The sequence below is a fragment of the Rhipicephalus microplus genome, chromosome X (genome assembly GCF_043290135.1).
Source record: "Rhipicephalus microplus isolate Deutch F79 chromosome X, USDA_Rmic, whole genome shotgun sequence".
NCBI lineage: Eukaryota > Metazoa > Arthropoda > Arachnida > Ixodida > Ixodidae > Rhipicephalus > Rhipicephalus microplus.
The window spans coordinates 488,827,617-488,849,446 of record NC_134710.1 but is presented as its reverse complement, the minus strand read 5'-3'; the positions used below and the strand labels follow the sequence as shown (position 1 = coordinate 488,849,446).

Genomic DNA, 21,830 nt, shown 5'->3' with positions numbered 1-21,830 from the left:
CAACAAGGGAGTGCTCATACAAAGCGGTTAGAGGGTTCATTTCTGTCATGTAACTTCTCGCAGAGGTCACTCTAAGATCCCCAGAAAGTCGAGCCATCTTTAGTGGTGTCCTCCTTTTATGCCGCACCATGAGAACGTCACTGAACAAGCAAGGGGAAGTGATTTTAAAAGAATAGAAGAGAAAAGAGAGCCCCTTAACTGTCTTTCATGAGGAGGACACCTCAATTATCCCCCCTGTAAGAGTGTATTAAAGACAAACATAAAAAAACAGGTAATTCTGCTCCCCTTTAAGACACTGTCAATGCTAACGTTTGCATTCTGGATACTGTGTTGTATTGTGTTACTTATGTCACGTTGCTTACTCGACTGATAAAGAAAAAGTCCGAAAACAGAGGTTGTGTGATCGAGCCAATGTTGAGATAAGTACACCTGCCTTCAGAAGGGAGTTGTCGAAACGTCAGCTCGACTTATTCAGAACGTTTGTTTAGAGATCTGAGCATTGCAAACTTCCATCTTTCCCTTCCTGTCGTGTTTTTGCGACTGATGTTACTCATGTTGCTTATGTTTCTTTCTGTTGCTTTTGTTACTTATGTCACACTTGCAGGTTGACTAATATGCTTCGATTTAGTGTTCGGTTTAACGATCAGGTTCAAGTGTGGATTTGGGCTTATAGGCTATTCTTTTTCAGTCGTGATGCTCCGGCGAGCACTGATTGTACACGGCCTCAGTCAGGAACCATTCGCATCGATTATATTATTAGAAGTTGATGGGGTTTAACAACCCAAAATTACCACATGATTATGAGAGCTGCAGTAGTGGAGCACATTGAAAATTTCAACCGCCTGTGTGCATATTTAATGCGCACCTAATCTAATAATATGTGAGGTTTAACGTCCCAAAACCACCGCATGATCCTGAGAGACGCCGTCGTGGAGGGCTGCGGAAAGCTCGACTACCTGGGGTCCTTCAACGTGCACCCAAACCTGAGCACATGGGCCTACAACATTTCCGCCTCCATCATAAATGCAGCCGCCGCAGCCGGGATTTGATTCCACTACCTGCGGGTCAGCAACCGAATACCTTAGCCACTAGACCGCCGCGGTGGGTTGTGCCCCTAATCTAAGTACACGGGCTTGAAGAACGTTCAACTCTATGAAAATTGCGACCGCCGTGGCTAGGACTAGACCCCGCGACCTGCCCTTTTGTCCTAATCCTTATGGTTTGGTGGGGAACACTAAAACATCTTTGGAAAAAAAAAACAGGCGCTTATTATCTCACGAATCCACTGCCGCAGTATATATATATATATATATTAAGAATCTCTCAAGTGCGAGCGTATATATGGGGCTTAGCTACGCAAGTTGCAGAAAGAGACACCCTTTCATTAGCGCGCGTCATTCAAATGATCTTCGGGTGTATGGCACGGTCAAGTGGGCACCCTGGTAGAATACCCATGGCCAAACGAGTGCCGTGGGAGAATGTCTCCCTAAGGCTCGAGTTTCTGGCGGCCGCCGCTAGGTATGCAACGGCTTTCCAGGACCAATTACGCACATTGCAAGCTTTCATTGTGCTGTAAAGGCCGGCTAGTATAGCTGTTTCCGTAACGTTGGTTGTGCTTTTAATAGCTTTAATAGCTCTCTGCCAACTTCGCCGACAAAAGCAAGGGTGTGTGTCTGTTTTTCTCAGGAGCAGTTCTGGTACGAAAAAAACGGAGGACGCATGAGCTTCGTCTTCAAGAACATGTCGCGTTAGTGTAATCGGGCCTCGTGCACGTCGCCTTCAGCATTGAAGCCCCGCTTCGGTTCTCGGGGCACGTCTCAACCGCGCCGCAAGAAAACGAATCACTGCGTGCGCACATCAAAGGACCTTTCCAAGTATCACCGAATGCCTATCGCAAGCAGAACTATACGCCATAATCATTCTTTCTGCGAATCATCGAAGGGCCTACGCGCAACACGTGAACCTGCGCATCTGCTCACTTTGTTGATGGATCTGCTGAGGGTTATCATCAAATATGGCTGAATGTTTTGTAATGGGTGGACCTTTCAAACACCTACTCGTCACTCAATTCACATGCTTTGACGCCTGGCGTGATTGTAGGCTACTGCCACGCAATGTATGATGCCTTAGGGAGACTCCTACTGCATGGCATTCATACACTACTTTTTGCCAAATCAGTTTAAACGAATATTGTTGCTCTGTGGTAAAGCAACTGCTTAACACGCTGGCTTAGATTCTGAGTTGGAGCCGAACATACTCTTCATTATTTCATGTGTGTCTTTCTCGTTTTCGGTGATGGGCAACATGGTGATTTCATGAGCTGGCTCGCAAGGTTCATAAATGTGGGCGAAGGCTCATGCCGCAACCTTAGTTCCAGAGGCGCATCTGTGGAATAGTTCATAGGTCACCCGCTAGATGGCGTGCAGCTGCTCGAGGCGGCGCAGCATACACATGTTCTCCAAAATCCCTGGATATGTTTTAGGAAATTACCGCAATTCATTTAACCCAGCCGCCACGCTGCGCACCCTTCTCTCGGGCCGCCACGAACATCGCGCGTGATATCAGCGTGAACTAGCATTCTTGACAGGAAAATGGCGTGAGCCGGGTTAGGGCCGCTGGCCGCACAGAGACCGTTCAGGATAGGATATAGATGAGGTTCGCACACTCAGGGGAGGAGGGTTGGACACTTTGGAGAGGATACGGAGGAGAGTGTCGGTACTTTTTTACATTAGGAGATTTTGATGCTCTCTTCTGATTACGCAAACTCAGCTACTCATCAGGAATACCTTGGAAGTCACAAAAGCGGCGGCTAGAGCTAGTATAGGCTGCAGCAGCGCACGCCCACCGGCAAAACCTTAATCGATCATTCGGCCACAGCAGCAAGGTGTGTCATAACAACGTATTTCACGTCTTCATATGATGGTAGAAGACCCGTACGGAAGATTCACTAGTTTTCCCGATCAACACTGCCAAATACATAGTGTTGTAGGCTAGTCAAGCTGTCCGGAAACGGCTTTTTTTCTACAATCCCCCCATCTTTATCTCACATAGATGCCAAATAAACTTATTATTATTATTATTATTATTATTATTATTATTATTATTATTATTATTATTATTATTATTATTATTATTATTATTATTATTATTATTATTATTATCATCTCTGAGCCAAATCCTCAGTCATCATTCGCTTCGTGAATATGCCATGATTTGTTTTCGCCCACAACCAACAGGTGGCTGGATTTCCGATGATGGAGATGGAAATGTTGTAGCCTCGTGTGCTCAGATTTGGGAGCACGCTAAAGAACCCTAGATGATCGAAATTTCCGGAGCCCTCCACTACGGTGTCTCTCATATTCATATGGTGGTTTCGGGATGTTACACCCCACATATCAAGCAATCACAACCAACAACGCCGACGCCGAATTTTTCGCGAAACGAGGTCTTTGACGCTGTCGCATTAATACCATTCTTGCGTACTTCCACATAAATTAAATGCGTTCTTATTCATATTGCAATGACGAAGAAGAAGGTGTACTTGATCGTGAACAAATCGGAAAAGTCTTTGTTACAAACATGATTCATTCACAATGGCGCGTTACTTACTGTATGTTAAAAAAAACGATCTGCATGGAGCAAAATTAATAAATAAAAGAATAAACAAACATGCCCAAGTCACGCACGCGCACAAAGGCGCGACAGACACGCCGAGCGTCATCTGCCATCGTTTGTGACACGCATAATCCAAGCGAAAATCTTCGCGAAAAGTCCTTTCTAAGTGAAGGCAACCCTCCCGTGTTAGTAAAAGCCTGCCCTTTGAATTCAACAGCGAATGCAGTGCTGGGCGACGAAGGTCTTCCTCGAGAGTCAGACACGAAAGAATTTAGTCGAAATGCTCGCTGTATACGCACGCCACTGCAAAGGGCTGTTAAATGAGCTCTGCACTTCAACGCGAAATTGCAGTCGTATTTGCCCTGTTCCCAACACATCTGATGGATCTGATACTTGGGAACTCGTAAGAACGAATGTAATAATATCTCGGGTTTAACGTCCCGAACCCACAATATTGTTATGAGAGACGGCGCAGTGCAGGGCTCCGGAAATTATGACGATCTGGTGTTCCTTACCACGCATTGAGATGGCAGAGTACACCGGCCTCTTCAAACAGCCTCCATCGAAATGCGACCTCCGCAGCCGGGTTCAAACCCGCGACCTCCTGGGTGAGCAGGCAAGCATCATAACCACTGCTTTATACCGTGGCGGATGGATGAACGAATAATACAGTTGTTCCACAGGCACGCTAACCACAGCTACGAATAACCTCAGTTAACTTTCGTATTTTTAATCGGGAAGCTGAGTGTCACGTGACTTGATTCACGACCCAAACTATAGATGAATTTCCACGTGAAGGAAGTACTCGGACACTCGCTTTAAATTTATATATACACGCTGAGCTTCATCGTAACTGAGGTTGGTGTGCCCGTGGAACAAGGATGTAAGATGATAAGGACGGTAGATTTTGCCAATTGCCAACAAGGCAGGCTAGCAAACGCGCACTGCAGCATTATCGTCGTGCGACCAACAAATCAGCGGCTGCAAGGGGCGACCGCCACACATCCTGCTTTTCTTGCTCGGCTCCAAATGTTCCCCTTTTTTCGAAAACAGCTCTCGGTCGGACGCGCAGTTGAACAAGATGGTGGCCGCGCTTCGGCGAAGAGGCAGGCGTGGTCGCTTTTCCTGCAGAAACGGTGGGAGGGGGATGCGTCTAAGGCGTGGCCGTCCCAATTGATTACCGGGAGATGGTGATTTATGGACGCCGTTATCCCCCTACCACCGCTCCGCCGGACCACGCCGCCTTCAGGCCAGGCACTGCCGAAGTTGCCCGAAGCTGACGCGTCGTGGACAGAGACATATGTAAGATAGTTTTTTTTTTCTCGTTTATTTTTTTCGAGCAGTGCGTGACAGTTCATGGCTGAGCGAGGCCGCCAGTGTGTCCACTGATTCGCACATGATAAGACTAACTAAGGGCCCCCTTCTCTTCTTGAAGAAGGCAGCGCAAAACTGTAAAAAAATGCGCTGCCTACCTTAAGATGCGGTTTATTCCAGGTCAGCAAACCACCCCCTCAAATGCTTTTGTGGCCACGGCGCCGTGTGACAGTTGGACCGAAATAATTTGGTCGTCTATATATGACGTAATGAAGTGATCGAACGCGTTGTTCCTATTTGGTTGTACAATTTCGGAGCAAGCTGTCTGCAAACTGGCTACATTTGCGTAGTTTAGAATCTTGATTTTTCATTACGTTACTCTTGTGTATCCATCACACTCCTACGTGAGTTGGAAGGACTGTGTGCGTAACTGATTTTTACAGCGCCTCTCCTCTCCCCCCATACCAACCATGGCACTGGCACGCAGTGAGAATTTGGTGGCGCTGTGTGCCCTGGTGAAAAACAAACTCGTCCTCTTAGTGCGCTGCAGAAATCGCACATATCCCGCTGCTTACCGCTTATCCACTATAAACGAAGAAGGCTACACACGGTCGGCCATTTACGATTTCTTGGACAGACGTACCCGCCGATCACGAACGAATTTAATAGATCGACCGTAGCGTCCGGATGAAACAGTGGGACCGGACGTTTCAGTTTTGCTGATTTGTACTGTGAATTTTTGTCCAATGCTTATAGTGAAATATTTATTAAGTTTACTTATCTCTAAATTGTCTGTACCGGCTACAACCATGGCGTCATAATTAATGACGAGAGCCAATCAAGGGGAATAAAGAAAGGCGACATGACATTAAGAACAATGATATATAACACAGTATAGTGAACGTTCAGCCCAGCCGAGCGAAAATTCTCGGAGGAATACACTTGTCAATTACGTAAGCAGTGTGTGCGTGCGAACTCATTTTTTTTTTTCGTGAGCAACTCAACTGTTGCATTCATCACCATTATCACTGCGCCGATGGAACTCGCTAGAAAATTTCAAGAAAGGTCTCAAGGGATTTCTTCGCAAACTGGTTCACGACGTCGATTTTATTTTTCCCTTTCCGTGTCATGTATCATGATGCGAGTTACCGTAGCGCTTGCACTGGTGCTGCACAGTGAGAAAATTACGTACCAATTTCACTCATGTGCTGTTTAAATGCATGTACTGCACTTGTAAATAGATGTTGAAATATCTAATTTACGTGGTGTTGTAGAAGTCACTGATATCGTTCTTTATTACGGCCCGTCGGCCAACAGTCGGCATGCTGAAATCATAGTGGTGCGGCTGGCAAAGCGCTTTCACGGGGTCAAGAAAGACCATCTGCGCTCGCTTGTGCAGGTGACGCCCGTGTTCGCTAATTCGACAGGTGTAGAGACCTTTTTGACCACCGCTTTAGTTTGCGTTTGATTCTTTCACAAAAACTAAAAAAGAATCCCACGTGCCATAGCAATCGATGTTCCCCGAAGCATGTGGAGGGTAGATTATCGCGTTGTAACTTTTAATTGAGTGAGACGTTGCAAACCTACGCTAAGGATGTGCACAAATGTTGCGCGTACAGAAATATGTTGAACATTTACATATTATGTATAACCGCTTGTTTACAGTTGTGTAACGATGCCAACAGCGTGTGGTGTGGATGGTACCAACACAAACGGTCAGCTGAAATGTAGCACTTGTGCTTGCGATGATGTTAGCCCTAGATAGTGCTGCATTGATGAACTTTATATAGTGCATGGCGCTTGACTTCAACTGGCGTTAACCTGACTTGACGCATAATATAATCAACTTGGATAGTGATACGCAATGTATCCGTTGTGATAGCACAAGTCGGTGTGAAGTCGCGAAAACTCGGATTGCAATTTGTGTCGCCAGCGTCGATCTCATATTGATATTTTTTTCCAGACAAGTCTGAGTCGCAGAGAAGGCTGGAATTGCTCAAAAAACTTGGTGGGTGAATCTGGTGAAAAGAACGAGAGAGAGCCCTTATATATTCGTACGGTATAGGAAGAAGCAGTCGCGTGCCCGAACCACGCTGAAAACGACGCCGGGCGTGAGCGCCTGCCTCCGATGAGAGGGGCCTGCAATTACCGCTCGTGCAGCCGGCTCTCTGAGGCACGGCTGCGTGCATGCGGCCGCGCTCATTCCAGTTTGCGAGGTCCGTCCGATGTCCGCCCCCATATCTTTAGATGGTTTCTTTTTCACCTGTCCACCCGAGCGTCCTTCGACTGCAGGCTCTGCTTTTTCTCGCCGTTCTCTCATTAGCTGCACACGCCGCTTCAACGCGTCTGCTGCGCCACGTAGCGCGGTCGCTATGCGCGGCAGGCCGACGCTGAAGGCACATCCGGACAAAAGCGAAACTGCGCTTTCGGCCGAGCAAGGACAGCTGGCGACCATTAACAATTATACGGCTCGCTGTTAGCGAGGCCCTTTGTGCGTCGTCGGGACTCACCTATTGGGGGTTTAATATATCGTTTGTCCTGGTTGCTTTCCCCAACGCACCTGCATCTATTGAGACTTTTGAATGGACACTTACGCGTGCCGCGCAGACTTTAGTTGACTCACGTGGAGTCAAATAAAGACGACAATTGGATTAGCAACGAATGCGTCGGATATTAGGGCGACAGCCTTTAATGGTTCACATACTCGCAACATCCGTCCGTCCGTAGCCTGGAACAATGCCAGCTATGGCCTCTCCCTCGCACACTTTTTCAGCAATCACGAGATGGCGAAGCGGCAACACAACTTCGCTGGACGTCTCGTTGAAGCAATCGAGCCGTACCCAATCGAGCCATGCGGCAAACCTAATGTCATTTGTTTGCTGTCACATGGAGAAGATGATGCAATTTAATGAAAATGACATTTTCGGCCGAATGAGTTTAAAAAAAGTCGCATTCGATTTCGGACCGAAGGCGTAGTCTCGACGCCAGGGACTTTTAGGGGTATGACTGTCAACTTATCTATACACAACTTTTGCCAATTTCAAATATATTATTTTCCGCTATTCATTATATTAATACAGGTTTGATGACGTCTAAGCGCACGTGAAAGGGTGAACATTTCAAAAAGGAAGCTACCCGGCTCAACTACAGCGGCTGGATTCCAGCCACGTTTCATTTGTGCTCTGTTGTCGTTGTTAGAGTGTACTAGACAATCACTGATGCGTGTATCGCGGTTGTTCATCGTCCGAATGCACATGTTTTGGAGATCAAGGCGGTGACTACATGGAATTGCTGCCGCCGACTCATTCCTGCAGCCGCGGAGTTCACGCTTCAGTTCACGTCGCATCATCCGCCATGTTTGTTTTCGAGAGGCTTTTGGCTTGACTTGGTTTGTGTCGTGCAGCTGTGGCAAGTTGCGTAAAATGGCTGCGTTTTCTTTCTAGGAGCACTTATTTTGTGGTAAAAATTTATTTTTGAGAATACAGGCATGGTACATGGAAGCTTTATTGCCTGTATATTTATCCCAAAGACACGGCTTAAGAGGCCTACGCTTATGGTCATCATTCTGATATGACGCTTGTTTTATTCGTGTGGCAGCCCGCTGGTAAAACTACGTTAGGTCCAATCAATGTCATTCGTTGTGAGTGACATTAGATTTGCCGTGGCATGGGGCTATTAGTCGGATGACACCCAAGCGGCCCGGCGATGATTCCAAGGCAAGCGGTGTGAGCAAGCGCCCCAAGAATGCACTTCGGCGAGTGCCCGTGTGGTGAGTGCCCGTTTTATGACACTGGTAGTGTCATAAAACAAGCAGTCGAATCGCCACAGGCAACACTCTTCGTAATTTACCAAGTCTCGTTCAGTTTTTTTTTTTTTTGGGGGGGGGGGGGTGCATGGATCTATAATTAAGTTAGGTTACGTGTGCCTGCACAAACTACAACTCGAATCCCTATGCGTGCTCTATATTATTAGCCACTTTTAGAATAGAGAACGCAAAGATAATGTTCGTTGCATGCACACTATTGTACTGGTATCACACGGGCACTTTTAATCGCGATCAGTGTCGATCCGGATTAACCACGATCCAGATTAGGTGCTGCTACACGGTCTCTTTTAATCAAGATCAGGCAAGATCGCGATCAAGACTATCGCAATCAGCGCATCACGATCTGCCTGAGGAATCACGATTTCGCTGCTGTCTGCACCCCCTAGCTGAGCTTGTTGAAAGCACAAAAAACAAGAAAATCGAGCATAGTTCAATAAAAACACTTTAAAACTGATACATGTTTATGAAAAAGCAAATTCTAAACTGTTTACATTGAAAAAAATATCTAAAGTATTGCATATTTTAGGATTCACATCGACCACATGTAGTTATTCAAATCGACCGCTATTGTTATCGCTGCTGAGTAGGAGCATGTAGTTATGGGAGAAGCAGACGGCAAGCATGCAGACAAGTAGTCGACCTTTGCCTTCAGCGCTTAGTTCAACTCTCGCTCAGTCGGAGCTGTTGGAGCACCTGGAAGCAAACTGATTATGAGTGTCGCAAGCCTTTCGGCTACGCCGCAACGTACGCGCACTTCGTGGTCGAATGAAGAGACCTTTGCAGTAATTGACCATTAGCAGGAGCGACTGGAACAGACTTGAGGCGCCAGAAGTGAAACACTGGCGCGTACAACGAGATTGGCGCTTCGCGGCGACTACACGGCTACGAGCGGGGGCCATCTGAGATAAAAGCGAAGGTTAAGAATCTCACACAGTAATACAGGTAAGTGCTAGGAAAGTTTGATTGACTGATGGATTTATAAACTATTGTGGTGGCATGCAAATTTCTTGACGTCCAAGCAGTTTTTATACGAATAACATTTCTGATATCTATAGAGCCATATATATATAGGGCTCTATATACCTTACGCCGAGTTTCGTTAGTGGCATGTTTTACGGTACGTATTTGCCACCTGAGGAATTTCATCCGACCCAAACTCGAACCTGATTAGCTTGGGCCATGTAGCAGTGACCATTAAGTTGATCACGATCAAGAAAACTAATCCGGATCACCATGATCGTGATTAAAAGTGTCCGTGTGACACTGGTATTAGAGAATTTCAGTTTAGCGCGCGCAACGACCGAGCGCACGAAAGGCGCTAGAGGGAGCAAAAGTCGCGCATGCGCTGAACCTAAGAAAGATGCGCGTGTTTCCGCTAGCGGGGTCCTCACGCTAGATCTTAGCGCTTACGTAAGCCTGCGTACAGCCGCGGCCACGTGTGTCGCGCGAGCCTTGCTCTGCGGCGCGACACTTTGCGGTTGTTGCGGGTTGTCACGTCGCGTGCACGAACGTACGCGGCCATGCAAACAGGCAGGCCTGCCCTGCACGGGGAAAACGTCGGAAGGTATGCTTGTTTAACCGAATATCCGTGCTCCCGCAGGACGCTTTCGTCGCATCAATTTCATAAGGCGAAGCGCGTTTCAACTGATAACACATGGTTGCATAAACGACGCACTCTTTGTAGCCATTTCGGTTTTGTGGCCGTCTACTATTGTTTCACGCAGCTGTTGGCATTATCACATCGTCATGTAATCACATGCCTCAAAACAGTGAGAAAGCCTGCACTTGATGTAGGCTCATTTTATCAGTCGAAACGTGGTTCGTCTTATTAAATAAATTAGAGTCACTCTATTTGCTGAAAGGTAGCATATATACAGTAACTCTAACATAGAAGTGGTGGAAGCGCCCTGAGGGAGCGCGGATATTCTGCTAAGCAAGCATACCTTCCAACGTTTTCATGCGTGCAGAGCAGGCCTGCATGTTTGTGCAAGGTACCGCGCAGCCAAGCAAGGACGGCCGCTCGCACGGTATACCAGACGTGGCCGTGGCTGTACCTTACCGGCGGCTCTCTCGCGAGATCTCGACCTGCCAAAAGCGAAACGGACAAGATGGCTGGGACTACGGTGTGGCCGCGACCGACAGCAGTATACGGTGGTCACAGCGAAGTAATTCCATGAGAATTTCGACGTTGCCATTAACGTGGAGCTTAACTAATTTACCTGAAGTCATTTGTTGAACAGCTATGGTGGATTGTTATCGCTGCTGAGTGGGAGCACAACGTTAGACGACCGGACAACGTCAGTCACGAAGAAGCGGGAGCCCGATATTGACGTAAACCACCGATAACCCACATGACATCCTCATCATTGTGAAAGCAGTTTTCATGGCACGTGAATAATGGGCCCGACAAATGCCGGCGCCAGTGAGATTATTTTTGTATTTAGCTGTTGGAAATCCCTGTTCAATTTTTTCCTCTTTTTTCAAACAATACGTATTAAATTGGCAGTAAGCGCTCGTCTTCGTCGTCTCACTAACACCCCCAACCACAACTCGTACTCGGTAAAGCTCGGCTTGTCTCATGATTAGATGTGTTTAGCGTCGACCAATATTGGTTATTAGAGCTCATTGCTCTTCCACTAGATGGCGCGAAGTGATGCTCAAAGTAGAGTTACTGTAATAACTACTTTTAGGTTGTAGAGTTGCGCCAAGATACGCCGAAACAAAGTGCGTCGGCTCGTTGAACCAGTGAAATATATATTTGCAGTTGGTCACACAATAGCTTTCACTTCTTTCCGTTGTTTTTTTTTTCCATTTACAGATATCGAATTGTTTTTGCACTTCTGATAGCGATTGAGCCAGTTTGGGATGGAATTTTTCCATCGCGTTGGGCTCATTTGTTAACTGTGTGATGAAGCCAGCTGTAGTTCTGCAGTTTCCAACTGAATCGAGCAGTATAGCGATGGAGAGTGGGCGTGTGACAACCGTGTTACATGCGGCTCGCGTATCACGCTCGTATTACAATATCGGCTCAGGACAGTTCATGTGAATTGTTTTACAACGGTCCAGTGGCGTCGAGTATTCCTTTCGCTTAAAAGCTGCATTAAATTCACGTGCTAGCTGCAACACCTTGTCGATTTGAATAATGCTATACTTGAACTTCTCGCTTCTCTTTTTCGTTTTTACCCATCAGATCGATTTCAACGTATGCAGCCAATACACGCTGACTAACTCTGCATGTATAACGTATTCACTGCATCAGTGGGTAATACAAATACAACAAGTTTTGTAGTACCATGGATAGATAAAAAAAAGCCAAGCGTTTATTCGTTCCTCACTTAATACTAATCTTTCTGTAGGAACACCCGCTGCACCCGAGTCTGATCACATGGACTGTACGTAATGCAATACAACACAGAATGCCTCGCGACCAACAGGCAAGATGACCGCAGTATAAAAAGCGCGGCGAGAATAAGAACAGCCGATCTCAATCACGTTTGAGCTGCCCGGAATTTGCGAAACATCAGCGTTGTGTAGAGTTTGCTTCTCCGCACTGCAAATGAACCACCCATGACCACGTGATGACGCTCGACCAAAAACAGGGGACACAGCGCGTTGGGTCCTCTCGGTTGTGCTGATTTGCACGTATGAACATGTTGTACCACCACGCCCCCTCTTACAGTCTTCTAACATGCATGTCGCCTGCGTTTGGTCTCGCATCGACGCATCGTGGTTATCAAATAAGCTGTTGACGGCCAGTGATTTTACTCTCCTGCAGTCCAGCGCTGAACAGCAGGCATTCCGGCTCATGAATGTTAACACACAGAAGCTTGGCGTACAGATGACCACATCTCTTGGCTCTGTCATCGGCTTCACGTTCGCTTGCGCATAAAGCATCAGCGTACGTGAGTGAAGCGCGTTGAAATTGAACTATCCAGGTATGCGTGTCTACCCGTATATATGTGTGCGATTCCATTCATATCTACATATCGTGCAAAGTAGATACGCGAATGAAACAAAATTCGCTCAAAGACACACTTTTTTTTTGCAGCAAGCTTACACAGCTTTATAGATATATCAAATATGCCCAACTATCAAGCGACTCGAATTCGTAAAAGCGAGCGGTGACACGTACCGGCATAGCGGGAGACGCAGGAAGGAGCAAAGTAAAAAGATAGATCCCGCGAAAAAAACAAGTAAGAAAACTTTCGTACTGGTGAATGGGCAGCAGGAAAAAGCACATTTACGATCATGATCAGTGGCTCGTTACACGCATGGACAGACGCGAGAACCTGCTCACTTGACGGCCGGAAAGTGTGTTCACTCTCGTCACGGGTCATTCGGAACAATCGGACACATGCATATAGATGCTCTAGAGTCAGAGGCGGCGTCGCAGCGCGCGCTGATCACCTTCGGAGAAGAAACGATGCAACCGCGAACGGGGGACACCCTCCTGGAGCGTTTTGTCACTGCCAGGCGTCGAATTAAAGCCACGGCAAAGAAAGAGCGCGACCGAAACGACGACGCTTCAACTACCACCTCAGTCCAGGTACCCGCATACATGAATAATGTGTCGTTGCAAACAAACCCGCGGGTGATCTGCGAGCCGCTTCCACCGCCTTTCCTCTCATGCACCATCGTTCTAAAACAAACCGTATACACGACTTGTCGGTGCAGTTGCGTGCAGTGTATATCGGGCCGTAGTGCAAGGCGTCCGATCTCTGCCTGGATAGTGTGGTCCTTCGTTTCCAACAGTGTACAACTCCACAACGCCTTTATTCACGAAAGTGGAGCAGTTACTGGAGTAGCATTATTGCGTGTCTTCTAACATGTGTCGTAGATTATAGCGCGCGAACTTTTCAGGCTGCCTTGCCATTACCTTCGGCTGTTTCGAGCGAAGAAAATTTCGGGAGCACTGAATCAAAACCAGGAATGGCGCTCAACATGGCGTTAATGAGCTTCGAGAAGTCCGCCGGCGTGCATGTTTCCAGCTATGAAGTACATGAGGCGACGTTTGAAAAAAAAAAAAAACGGGCAAAAAGCTGTTCACAGCGAAGGCGGCTGCAGTCTAAAACATTGCGGGCTATCAGTTTTACGGTTATGCTGCTAAGCGAGGCAAAAACTATTCCCCGCATCCCCACTGACTAGCTTGGCGTGCCAGAAAGTGCAGCGTCTGCGTGGAAGTAACCTTCAGGCAAACTACGCAAAGCCTCCCACGCTTCCTTCACTCGCTCGGCGTGCGCGAAACTCCTTCGGCAGCGGTGCCCATATTCAGACGTGCAAGAAACAAAGGCGGCAACTCTTCGAGAAATGACAAAGCAAGCGCGCGTCAGGCAATCGCGCGCTTCTTGACAATCCATTTTGATTCGCGAGATAGACGCACTACAGCGGCGCTGCTTCTTCGACGTGTCGTGCCGCCGGGGTCAGCAGTTGTCGCTTGCTACCCCCTACATGCTTGCTGCAACGTCAGTGTAGGAGAGAGAGAGGGGGGGTTCGGGAAGACATGACAAATGGTGCGAGCGAGCCAGAAGAAGACCGCGCCAACGAGAGCCTGTCGAACGTGGGCTCTTCTGCAGGGTGCATATCGCTCCTTGTGCGTTGTGTGACCGGTCCGCGCGAAATAGCGCAGGCGGGTCATCAACGGCGACCCTCCCGCAGCTGACCCGGCGAGATGATCGCCGTTTCCGGCCTGTCTACGGTGCCGCCGCCTCGTGTTTCACCCGCACGCTCAGAGAGCGGCCCGTCGAGTCTCGATCCAAGTGTGAACGCATGCCGTATAGCACCTTTGGGCACACGCAAGCACTAGCGGCGTTACGGCTTTTAGTCGTATACGCGCGTCACGCAATAATGCGGTGCCGCGTGGCCCTCTTAAAGACCACAAGGGCCATGTGACTAAATGAGGCTGAAGGAGGCAACAGAAATATCTAACCAAGCCGTTTAATTCACATGTCGCAAGTGTGAATGTGCATCGAAAGACAACTTGTCAGCGCTGTAGGCCGAACCAGCAAACCTGCTTGATGCCTGAGGTACGATTGGCCGATGAATAAGAGCGTCGTGGTGGAAGCACTTTAGCACGCGATGCTTGCCGCGGTCAAAAGGTGCCGAGGAGCACACCCTGTTTTCGACATCACGTGTTTTGTAGGTCTTTCTTCGGGCCTATGGAAAGGACCCAAAAAGACTAAAGCACAACCTCGTGCCCTGTTGCAGTCTCTTGTCGTTCATTGAAACGCAGTCCCGACACCCTCCAAAAAAGTGCTTCAGTCCTTGAGCACAACAGAACAATTTCTAGATTCAGAGCTCAGTACCGTCACAATCTTATCGACACCGACCCAGGACACTGTAATATGCATCTAAGCACATTGCGAATAAAATGCACCAGAACGTGTCTGTCACATATCCTCAAGGAGCACTAGCACAGCCATATCCGTCACGACGATGTAAGATAGAGGAGGTGTGTTGGCACGTACGAGAGCGCATAATCTTCCTTCCGGGTCGCACCATTGGCTGCCAGGTGAGCGCAGCACAGCTCGTGGTGGAACGTGCGGCGTGTGGGCGCATGTGCAAATGTTTCCGTATCGACGAGACGACATCGAGGTGCTGTAGAGGCTGCTCTCTCGCGGCACGCCCAATAGTGGCGCTTCCGTAGTGTGCAGGCCGCGTGGCAAGAGATGCCCGTCCGGCAAGCAACGCCCACAAGCCATGTTCGCAAGAGGTCATTGATACAAACCTCCTCCTCGGCAGCAGAAGAGAAACAAGGCAAGCGTTCTTCTCCTATCGGGCGGCCAGCAAGAACTCAAATGAGCGCCGTAATCTCTGCGTATTCTGTAATGTCCGCGTATCGCTAAGTGTTCTCAGCCGGCCGGACGGGGTTTTTTTTTTTTTTTTTTCATTCAGCCGGAGAGAGCGGCACCGTCCAAGCCAGCTTAGATATCAAGCCTGCGGCTTGTCTGCGGCGGCGGCGTGCACGAAGCAAGAGTAAAACGGCTCGAAAACGCCGCCGTTTAGGCCGCTGCGAACAGGAAGTCGTATATTGAATCGCCAACGAACATTCACGCTCACTCGCTGTCGCTCGCTTTCGAAGCGCCATCGACGACACAAACATGGCGCGTGTCGCCGCTCGACCATTCTGAACACGCAATGAAGCCAGCGCTTCCTTTTTTTTTTTTCTTCCATGGTGTGCTCCCCCGGCGTGCTGACGTATCTGCCGATGTGTATCGATGACTGCTGTACATACACGGCTGCATTCCGGTCGCTTGCGCGAGCGAGCGGCTCGGCGAGTGTTCTTCATGGCCTCAACGACGCACCCGCCATTGCCGCCGGGAATCCCGCGCTCGCATCGGCCCCATACCGACGCTTGAATGGATGCTCGTTGCATCCGACAGCAGCTACGAGACAGGTCTACAGGTGAGGCTGAGTCGTTCGGCTTCTTTGCTGGTCTACGCCGTACGCGGTGGAGAGCGTATTCGCACGACGACATTCGCCTGCAGGGTTCCGATGACGCGGAAACCCTCGTTGCGTGCTTGGATAGCGAATTGCGGCCGTCCATTCAAGCCTTCGAATGGATATTTCTGTCTGGTCGGCGCAGCTATTTAAGTAGATGAGGCTTGTTCAATGAAGCGGCTTTTTTTCTCTCGGCGATGCCTTGACCCCAAGACCGCAGTTTGCAAACTCGACAAGTAGCGCATTATAGACGCTCAGATACACGTTTACTAAAGCGTCAAACTACACTCTAAATGAAGGGAGTATGGGGAAGGGGGGGAGGGGGTATAAATGTTGTATGGAGGATAACAGCACCATCCTTAGCAGATTTCAAGGCTTGAGGCGTCGTTGGGTTGTCTCAGAGGCCCCTACATCAGTTCAGATTTGGGCGGAAGAAAAATGAATAAAAAAATTGATCATTGCAGTGCAGCACCGACCAAGTTACTGGTTATATCTACATTTCTCTTTTCTTATTGCGCATTTTCTGCACTGATGTGCTGAGTAAGCGAAACGCTTCATCGAAGGAAGTTTTCCGTGCACTATACGACAAAGAGGAACCAAAACGCAGACGAATACTGACTTAAAAGTGTTTTTACTTTGAAATAATGGCAAGAATTCTGTTTCGAGCACACACACACAGAATATATATATATATATATATATATATATATATATATATATATATATATATATATATATATATATATATATAGTGTGAGACTGAGCTTGCCCCCCCTCTCCTCGCGCCCAATTTTGACGGCGCATACGTACTGTGTCATGGGTTTTGAAAGATGTGAAGCATTTCTTTGCGTGCTGTGAGCCCTTTCGGCGTCTGTTTATCTATCTATCTATCTATCTATCTATCTATCTATCTATCTATCTATCTATCTATCTATCTATCTATCTATCTATCTATCTATCTATCTATCTATCTATCTATTTAGCCGCTGTTTATTTCTGGGTGCTCTCGTGATCACCCTCCTAGCTTTGCATGAACCAAAATAAGTTGATTCATTGATTGATATGTGAAGTTGAACGTCCCGAAATCACTATATAATGAAACACGCCGTAGTGGAGGGCTCCAGAGATTTCGACCACCTGGGGTTCTTTGACGTGCACGCCATTCTGAGCACACAGGCCTACAGCATTTTCGCCTCTATCGAAAATGCAGCGGCCGCCGCCGGGATGTGAACCCGCGGAACCAAACGTGGTAAGGGAGGGTAAAATGGTTTGATAAATATGATGCGCTGAATGAATAAAACCATAATCCCGTCGCGTACGTCATCCACCACTTTCCGCCAGACAGCGGCACATACCCGTGGGCGGGTATGTGCCAACGCCGTGTGGAAAACAGGGCTGATCGTCATAAATTAAAAGAAAAAGTGCGCTTCTGTTCGGAGTCTGCGCAGCAGTCGAGCCCAGCTTCCGTCGCAGTGCTCACCAGGATGTGAGCCTCCATTTGCGACGTAGAAAAAAAAAAACGTGAGCGATTCGAAATCACACACAGAAGTCCTGTGCGGCACGACACCAAGGCGTCTGCGGCGGCCTTCTTCAAGCGACGCGTTTGGGCGCCCTCTGGGAAAGCACCGATCGCCGGTGGAGCGAGGACGTGGGCGTGCATGCGGAGGGGTGCCTCATCGGCCTCTCGACGCCGCGTGTCGTTGCACGCGGCCCACGCGTGTGTCTCTCGATCCCCATCCAGGTTTGGATGGCCTCGTGCTACGTGAACGGCGTCCGGATGACTGGCCTTACTTCTCGATAGTTGCTTCCAGGCTTCTGTGCATCACGCTCTGGCTCGGTGATGTAATCGTCTTAATTTTTCGGGCCATTTATCTGCAGCTCAAGAGCGTTAAAATTTGCGACCGCTCGGTTTTTTTCTCTTCCTGTGCACCCGATGAAAAATTGTGGCAACATTTAGCAGATTGCAACCGGGTGATTGCAACCGGGTAACAGATTGTGTTAGGAAAACTAGCCACCCTGTTTACGAGGTGTCTCCTGACGGGAAGAGTACCAGAGTCTTGGAAGAACGCTAACATCATCTTAATACATAAGAAAGGAGATGACAAGGACTTGAAGAATTACAGGCCGATTAGCTTGCTCTCTGTAGTATACAAGCTATTTACAAAGGTAATTGCTAACAGAATAAATAAAACATTAGAATTCAATCAACCAAAGGAACAAGCAGGATTTTGAACAGGCTACTCAACAATCGACCACATTCATACTATCAATCAGGTAATGGAAAAATGCGCAGAATATAACCAACTACTATACATAGCCTTCATAGATTACAAAAAGGCGTTTGATTCAGTAGAAATATCAGCCGCCATGCAGACACTGCGGAATCAGGGCGTCGATGAAGTATATATAAACATTCTGGAAGAAATCTACAGGGGATAAACTGATACCATAGTGCTTCAGAAAGAAAGCAACAGAATACCAATCAAGAAGGGTGTAAGGCATGGGGACACAATCTCCCCAATGCTATTTACCGCATGCTTACAGGAGGTTTTCGGAAGCCTAGAATGGGAACAGTTATGGATAAGAGTTAATGGAAAGTACCTTAGTAACCTGCACTTCGCCGATGACGTTGCATTGCTGAGTAACTCAGGGGACGAATTGCAACTCATGATTACGGAGTTAGACAAGGAGAGCAGAAAGGTGGGTCTTAAAATGAATCTGCAGAAAACAAAAGTAATGTACAACAACCGCGGAAAAGAGCAGCGCTTCGAGATAGGTAATATTGCACTTCAAGTTGTAAAAGACTATGTCTACTTAGGGTAGGTAATAACCGCGGAGCCGAACCACAAGATTGAAGTAACTAGAAGAGTAAGAATGGGGTGGAGCACATTTGGCAAGCACTCTCAAAGTATGACAGGTAGATTGCCGCTATCCCTCCAGAGAAAGGTATATAACAGCTGTATCTTGCCGGTACTTAGCTACGGAGCAGAAACCTGGAGACTTACAAAGAGGGCTCAGCTTAAAATGAGGACGATGCAGCGAGTGATGGAAAGAAAAATGGTAGGTGTAACCTTAAGAGACAAGAAGAGAGCAGAGTGTGTTAGGGAACAAACGGGGGTTATGGATATTATAGCTGCTGTCAAGAAGAAGAAATGGACATGGGCCGGGCACGTAGCGCGTAGACAGGATAACCACTGGTCGTTAAGGGTAACTACCTGGATTCCCAGAGAAGGCAAGCGGGTTAAGGGCAGGCAGAAGGTTAGGTGGGCAGTTGAGATTAAGAAGTTTGCGGGTATAAACTGGCAGCAGCAAGCACAGGACCGGGTTAACTGGCGGAACATGGGAGAGGCCTTTGTCCTGCAGTGAACGTAGTCAGGCTGATGATGATGATGATCATGAACCGGGTGATTGGAGCAATTGCATTCCCATTACCAATTCTTGCCATACTTTGTCCATGGTCAGGGAGGTGCTGCGCCTTCTATGGTGTTAGCTGGTCGTGAAAGTGGTGAATGACGAAAGTAGAGTATATACGAGCCTGGCAAACAAGGGCGGCGGGACTGTATGCCGGCCTCGGTTCGCTGCATCTATCCGTCCTTTCCGTTACGTCGTACGGCGTTCACCCCCCCCCCCCCTCATCATAAGACGAAGCGAAAAAAAAATCATGTCATTGTGTGAAATTATAAGAGAAGGGGTGGTCGTAACCATCGTTGCTCAACCAACGAGCTAACACATAACGTACACGTACGCTTGCAAAAAGTGTTGCCTCGTGCATAACGCAAACTTTTATCCCGGTATACGGTCGTTGTATCTATGGTTGAGGGCATAGACAAGCAATATTGGAACATATCTGTTCCTTTCCGTCGTCTTGTCGCGTTGCGCTACTCATGATGCTTTTACGTGAAAAAATATGATGTATGGGACGATGTTAGCGAAAAAAAGATACTTTTGTGCTAAATTTGTTTGTTACGTTCAGTGAAGCCAAATCGCTGGAAGCCAAATCGTTCTACGCCATGCCCTCTTTCTCGGTTTTTTCAGCGCTGTAGCTTCATTGAGCAGAGTTATATATTTTGACCGTACACTCTAAGCCGAAAAAGACTAAAGTGGGGTATGCCATTGGTCCTTTAGGGGCTTAAATGCGCTGCCACAGATTTTGAACCAATTTTGGACTAACTGCGGGAGTAACTGCAAGGGCTCAACTGTTACCCCAAGCACTTACTCCGCTTGGTTTAAATGTTGACCCCAGTAGAATGCTCCAGCGGGACTAACAGTTGAACCGTCTGGACCAATGGCAAAAAAATGGCGACACTGCGTTTGTGCAGTATATTTTATGTTTATTCCAATTTAATGAGCACTGAAGATCATAGTATGTTATTCATGCAACACACACACACACACACACACACATACATGCGCACTATTATTTCAAAGTAAAACACTGCAAACACTGACTGCCCGCGCTGTACTACAGAGAAAAGACTCTCGGGTATATATAGCACAGTATTTTGACCTCCCATCTAGTGCCAGCGGGCGACTTTTACTCGGCTTAAGAAAACAATAAATATTGACACCGTAACGCGAAAATTTACATGGGCTTATTCGTAGCACCGATGCGCATCGATCTTTTAATATGGATCCATCTAATCTTCAACATGCCTCCAGCCCGAGAATACGAATTATCAGCTGGTATTCGATCATGTCGGCCGAACCAGCGTTCGCAGTGCTGGCGCACGAGTCCGCAAACACAAACATAGCAGCGGCGCTTATGCGGGAAAGCCGGCGAAGCAGCGAGGCGCCCCGCCGATGCCATACCGTGTCGGCTTGCCGACGGCGTCGCTAGGCTTGCGACGAGTACGGCTGAACGACCGCCGGCGATCGCAACATGCGGCTCGCGTGAAATTTTCGTCGTCGTTATTGTATAGTCACAAATGAACAATAGGTAAGTGCCCCATGTTCGCTGTGTCTTACGGAGTGATGTAGATATCCGTATACTTACAGCGACGAGACCGTTCGCAGGCACGGTTCTTTCATCGTGCTGGTAAGGCACAACCTGTGTACCGCTGGCCGCACGATTAGTCGTATCCGCGATCGCCTACACGTTGGATTTTTGATAACGATTGTCGGATGGATAAAAAGACATAAGTTTGCCTGAGCTACTATTTTTGTGAACTTGTACGCGACGCTTCCTTCGCTTGTGCCGGCAATGCACTCACACCGGCAGCCCGCTTCATACCGATGACGTACGAAGCCTACTTTTCCTATATATCGCTTTGAACTTGTGGTCACTGTGTGGGTACACGACCGCTGATGCACAGCTTACCTTTATTAGCATTGTCAGTGTTCACCGTTGTTCGAACTTATTCAGCACATTAAAGCGAGTTCTCGGCATTGCCCGTGTTTGCGGAGACTTTCACTTGGCTTCGGCTCGCCCGTGCCGGCATGGTGGAAACGCGAGGGCACTTGCTGTGTGCACTGACAGCGTGTTGTACTACTTTCCTCTCATAACATCTTCTATTCGTTTCATAGTGCTTCACTTTCACAGTGGCGTATAGCCTATTTAACTTGTTTTCATGATCGCCGACCACGCCGAGCATTGCAGTGCAGCATCGACAGGAGGCGATCGTGGCGCAGTTGCCCTCCC

The 21,830-nt window shown here is 47.9% G+C and overlaps 1 protein-coding gene across 3 annotated transcripts in view; it reads left to right on the top strand.

Annotated features, from left to right (window-relative positions):
* Positions 1 to 21,830, top strand: part of LOC119160778 (uncharacterized) — a 255,029-nt gene that overhangs the window by 75,250 nt on the left and 157,949 nt on the right. Inside the window, exon 3 of one of the 3 annotated variants that reach the window (XR_012887760.1) lies at positions 3,237 to 4,223. The exons of the other annotated variants lie outside the window; for them this stretch is intronic. The gene's annotated coding sequence lies outside the window, so the exon portion shown is untranslated. The remainder of the gene's footprint in view (positions 1 to 3,236; positions 4,224 to 21,830) is intronic. 3 annotated transcript variants of the gene reach the window in all.